The following is a 6,265-nucleotide window of genomic DNA, read 5'->3' as shown; positions in this document are numbered from 1 at the left end:
TCTTTTCCTCTTAAAGCCATTTATAAAATCAATTGCACTATCTAAATGATGCTGCCTCATCATTCAAATCTACATTAAACTGTTGGTTTAATTTTTTTCTCAATTGAGAGGCTTCATTTCTCTGAGCCTTAAAGAATTTTGTTTATACTCATCTAGTAACATGAACCCCACTTACAAATTTTTGGAATTTTTCTCACAAGCTAGATTTTTGGAGTTTCCAGGTTATCTCTGTCCAACATGATAGTATTCAAATATTAATTGATGACCATTCACATTTAAAGGTAAATTAGGGGCACCTGGATGGTTCTGTCAGTTAAGGATCCCACTCCTGATTTTGGCTCAGGTCATGATCTCACAGTTCATGAGTTCTAGCCCCACATCAGGCTCTGTGCTGGCAGCCCGGAGCTTGCTTGGGATTTTCTGTCTTTCTCTGTCCCTCCTTTCTCTCTCTCCCTCTCTCTCTCTCTCTCTCACTCTCTCATTCTCTCACTCTCTCTCTCAAAAATAAAACATTAAAAAAATAAAGGTAAATTAAATATAATTAGATGCTATTCACTTACTCCAGCCACATTTCAGGTGCTTAATAACTACAGGTTGCTAGTAGCTACCATAACGCCATACAATATCATCTGTTCCGGAATATTTTTATCATCTAAATTTTAAACTCCTTCTTTGATGGCAAAAATGACGTCTCTGCATTTTTTTCAGTTTCGTGTTCTCTGGGGTCCCCTGTACTTGGTGGGCATTTAAAAATACATGTTGTAAACTATTTGTGAATTGATAACATTTGTAAAAAATCAGTACACGAATGATATCCAATGGGTGTTTTTTTTTTAAATCTCTATTATTATGTACTATTGGTTGTGAATCAGTAATTGTTGTTTGCTTTGTGTTTACCTTCTGCTGAAGAGGATCATGGGATGGCCTTCTCAGTTTCTTGCCCACAGGGCACCATCTAAGGTGGATCCAGTCTAACCAGGCTGGTTCTGGGACTTTTGAAAGAGAATGGGTGGAAAGAAAGGATATACAACACAGGTATTCAAGAGTAAGTGGAGGATTTTTAGAGGGCAGCAGCTTAGAGGTTGCTGAAGTGTTTGAGGGTAATAAATTGAGAAAGAAAAATGGGAATTTAAAAAAGTATTGCAAGGACCTATGTGCCACCTTCCTTATGTGGAAAAATAGGAAGTAAAGACTTGAGATACTTGAATTACCCATTATTTCATGCACTTTGCTTTTTTAACTACAGTACTATCCTAAGTCTGAATGTATATGGATCACAGTTTCATAAGCATTATAATGATATAACATCACATTACAACTTACTTCTTTGAATGCATGGGTTTTCTATTACATGGCTTCTATTTCACATAATATCAAATATTTATGCTCATGCCGGCCATTTATATTAATAAAATAAGTCTAAAATTATATGGGAAAAAATGCATGACTTCTCCATTTTCACTGCATGACTGGCCATAGACAAATCTAAGAACCAACCTAAAGTTGTATAACCATCTATATATGATATCGGCTAACAGTGGCATTCAGAATTTCCAGAAAAGGAAAGGACTCCCCTCTTAGCAGGCCGACACAGGTGCATTCTCTAAGAGGGGCATGAGGAATAGAGCCCCTTGACTCCTTCTGACATTAATGGGCAATCCCACAGCCAGATCTCTGTGCCCTGCCTTGAGAATTTACCCAGCTGTAAAATTGCATTCTACATAGTTTCATGTGGGAAGATGACGCATGTCACTCCTGGAAACTATCACATGTTCCCTATAAATTATGTCGCTAAACAGCTTTTACCATGGGGTAGTCAGTGTTGGCTTACAGATTTTTTTATCTTCAACATTCTAAGAATGACAAGGAAAGGTATTTTCACTGCTGCAAAATCTATCATATGAAGGTCAAACAAACACTAAATTACTGTTTCTTTAAGATATTTTTGGTAGTAAGGGTATTGGCATTTTATTTGACCTGATGCTAAATCAATCATTAGCAAGCACTTTGACGACTTCTAACTGAACTGATTACTAGGCTATATACGTTAAATGCCCTACATGGCAACACAAATGTTTTACATGATCAATTTCTCTCTATCTGGCTTTTTCATTTGGGTTTAGGATGATGTTGATCAATGTTATGATTTTCATAGGATCAATTTTCAATTAATGAAATATGGATTCAATTAAAATACATGGTTACAGCCAAACAATGTGTTCAGACAGTTCATGTTGCTGTGTGTGTCTTCTCTATTATCATGAACTCTATTGAAAGCGCAGGTTGATTTTCACCTTTTTAAAAATATTGTTCTACAGTCATTGTGACAGGACAGACAGCTGTGCTCTTTACACCAAACCGGCATCGTCATTAGCTAGTTGTCTGACTTGTTAATTTTTCTAATGTTCACTTTCACAAATACAAAATGAACATTGTGTTAATTGTTCCACAGACTTCCTGTAAGGATGTAACAAAATGATATCTTTAAAAAAAGACTTAACACAGGATCTGCTATATGAGAAGTGCAGTAGGCACTTTTAAAAGTAGGCTTTTAAATCAGCACATATTTAATATATATGGAGCAGATCTGTCAGTCAAACTCATCTTATTCGTTTTCCAATTCCAACTACCTTTCTTCAACTTCACTTGAGTGCTCAATCAATGTTTATAAGCTTTCTATTGTTTTGTTGATCCTTTCCTTTGTTCCTTTAGTTGTATATTCATTATTACTTTGACACACATAAGATGACATTTCAGAGGAAAACATTAAATATAGAAGCAACTCAGATTTGACATCCCATCAGCTTTTGGAAGAACTGTGAAATTCACTTAACTGTTATGATATCACCAAGTCCACAACAAATGGACTTAAAGTGAGAGCTGGCAAGAGGCCAGAAAACTGTCCTCTCAGGAAATAGCAAAGACATCACTCTGCAGGGCAACACCTGCAAGACAATGAGTAGTTGGGATCTATCCTCCGCGGGCCAACTTTCTTTTGGCTTCATGGGAACAAGCTCTTGTTTCCTAAGATCTCATGTATTCGTGGCCGTTTTCTTCAACTTAAATGCAAATGACAAAACTTGATTCCATCTCACACAGCATTTAATATTCTGAAATTGGGATGAGACAGGTCAGGGTATAGAGGTGGGTAATTATCTGCAAAGGATATTTATTAAAGAAGCATCCCAAGACACCCCCAAGCCCCAGTAGAGTGCTGGTAGTCTTTCCACACAGAAATTGCTCAGTAAGTGTACATTGAACAATGAATGAGGCAGAACCAAGTGGTACTGACTCACCTTTATCTCCCAGCACCCAGAAAAATATTAAGTACAAAAGAGGCTAATTTAATAAACACTTGATGACTTGAATGTAGTGTTTGTGGGGCAGGCCATATTCTTTGGGTTATTCCTCTTGAGTTCTTAGGCTGGACCCTTAGGCCAATGCCACTCAATTAGGATTGAGATCTTTTGTTCAAGAATCGTCCTGAGGACCTGGGAAAGCCATATTAATTTATGTACGTCAGTTTGCTTTCTTAAAACCAAAGCAATTCCAAGACACTTTTTTCCCTTGGCAAACTTTCTATCCTTGACAAACCATCTACTAGAACTCATCAACTCACAAACTTCCCACTCAACACACACATACAATTAGAGGATACACAAGGATTTGGCCAAATTAATAGAGTCTCGGTAATATGCTGAGTCAAACTCTGAATCTTGATGTTCAATTTGAGTTAAAACTTTCGATGATTTCTCCTCCTCAATCAGATTTACACTCAATGATGCATCATAAATTATCCTCTGCTTACAGGAAGTCAGATTTTTCCTTTCTCCCCAGTGTTAAACAATCATTTATATCTTTGGTCATTCCTTTCCTGTGGCCTGATAAAATCTCTTTTCTCCAATCTTCCATTCTAGAGTTTCAGGACTCATCTTCAGTATAAAGTCCCACGGCACCTTCTTTAAGAAGGTAGGTTTTTTTGTAATCCATCCTTGCCAATGTACACAACACTCCAGAATATTCTGACTGGGATAAATGTTATTTCTTAATAACCATGGATTAAAAGTTCTTTGAAGGCAGATAACATTTAGGTATTTCCTTTATTTTTACATAACTCCCATAACACCTACCAGAGAATCCAGCACTGTCAGAGCTCAATATGTGTTTGGGAGTTTGAACAGCATTTATAGAGTGGCAAGATTACGTAAGGACAGGCAAGAGGGAAAATGTTTGTATGTACAGATCTATACTGAAATCATGCATACTAACTAAAATGGCAAACATCAAGAGAAATTACGCCCAGCAGCTAAAATGATTGTATCTAAATACCATATGTTTGACTCTTTTTTTTTTCAGTTTTGTCCCACTAGAATGTAAGCTTCATGAGGGCAGAAATTGTAGTTTTTTTGTTCGTTGTCTTATCCCCAGTACAGAGAATAGTGCCTGATACATTGTAGGTGCTCAATACATATTTATTGCATGTATGAAAGCTGTCTTTTCTTGCTGTTTTTGTTTTATTTTTGCCCGTATTTCTTTTCTTTTCCTTGTTTCACTCAATGAATAAATGAATTTAAGACAGTAATTTGAATTTAAAAGGTATTGCTTCCTTTTGGCTTACTTGATATACATATTCCCTTCGTCATCAGAATAAAGTTATTTGAAGCACATCTCACCCAAACTCCAAGCCTTTCTTCCTCACAAGAACTCTCTTGATACAAGAGACTGAAAGAAAAACCTATCAAACAGCAAAGCATATGGATTATCTGTAAACAATTTTGAAAGGGGAAAATGAAAAAAACAGTGATTAGTTTTTATTTGTGTGTGTGTGTGTGTGTGTGTGTGTGTGCATTTTTCAATGCTTTCAAATATCTTCTTTATTAATTCCATTTTTTTTACACAGCTCAATTCACCCTCAAGAAGGTCGGGATAGGAGGAACATACCTTACCATCATAAAAGCCATATGTGAAAAGCCCACAACTGGTATCATCCTCAATGGGGAAACACTGAGAGCTTTCCCCTTGAGATCAAGAACACGACAGGGATGACCACCCTCACCACTGTTGTTTAACATAGTGTTGGAAGTCCTAGCCTCAGCAATCAGATAACAAAATGAAATAAAGGGCATCCAAATTGGCCAGGAAGAAGTCAAACTTTCACCTTTCACAGATTATATGATACTCTACATGGAAAACCCAAAAGACTCCACCAAAAAGCTGCTAGAACTGATACGTGAATTCAGCAAAGTCGCAGATATAAAATCAATGTACAGAAATCGGTTACACAGCTCAGTTCAAAGTAATTTAGTAATAAGACCAAGTTAAGAGTGCTGCACTCCCCCTCAGGAGGCCATTTTACTACCATTTCTGAGGACTAGTGCCATTCTAATGAGAAGTAGGTAGAGGAAATCACAACTCTTAGCAGCAAGTAAAGCTACACACAAAGACTGAGGAGAAAATGCAGTGGTTCACATCTTTGGGTAGCAAAGCGGGTAATACTCAGGTTATTGCCCAGGAAATGTAAAGCAACGTTCAGATTCATAGGTTCTCACAGCTACCATTACATACTCTGTTTGGAAAGGATTGCAGATGATATCTAGATACCCAATCACCACCTCGGTTGCTTCACTTGAAGCTTCCAGCTCCTATTAGCAACATCAAAATCTTGGATTAAAAAAATGGAACATTAGGTCATTTGCCAAATTTTTACCGAAAGCAGTAAGCCACTGTAAGTTAGATTCCTTGCAGAAGGGGTGAGGCAGAAACATCAGATCAAATTGATATTCAGGTTGACCTTATCGTTTCCAGTCATCTCAAAACTTTAATTCACTATCAATTGTGTACTTATGTCTTTGTTCACATTTCTCTCGTATTATTTTTAATGGAGTACTTTAAATCATAGGTACATACATACTATTTGCAAGCATTTGGAGAGTGTTCATTTTGGCAACACGTATATTAAAAATTGGAATGATGCAGAGAAGATTAGCATCGCCTCTGTGCGAGGACGACACACATGTCTGTGAAAGAATTTGGAGAAGAAAATATTTGTGACTATTTTAAAGAGAGGCAGCTAAAAATGAGAAAGCAAAAATGTCCATATACTTTATACATATCAAAATATTTCTGTTACGTGGAGTTTTATTTTTATTTTAAAGGGCTTTCGTTTTCTCGCTTATAACCTAGCATGAATATTTGATGAGTCAAGATTCTTGCCCTAAAAATAGGTTACGGTTTTTGTAGGTATGCTTTAAGCTTACTTGCATTT

The 6,265-nt window shown here is 36.7% G+C and overlaps 1 pseudogene; it reads left to right on the top strand.

The window, feature by feature from the left end:
• The first annotated feature begins 5,931 nt into the window (after positions 1-5,931).
• Positions 5,932-6,047, top strand: LOC111562093 (annotated as a pseudogene).
• Positions 6,048-6,265: the final 218 nt, after the last annotated feature.

Source organism: Felis catus, chromosome C1 (genome assembly GCF_018350175.1).
Source record: "Felis catus isolate Fca126 chromosome C1, F.catus_Fca126_mat1.0, whole genome shotgun sequence".
Taxonomy (NCBI): Eukaryota; Metazoa; Chordata; class Mammalia; order Carnivora; family Felidae; genus Felis; species Felis catus.
The sequence above is the reverse complement of the archived record's forward strand: the minus strand, read 5'-3'. Positions and strand labels throughout refer to the sequence as shown.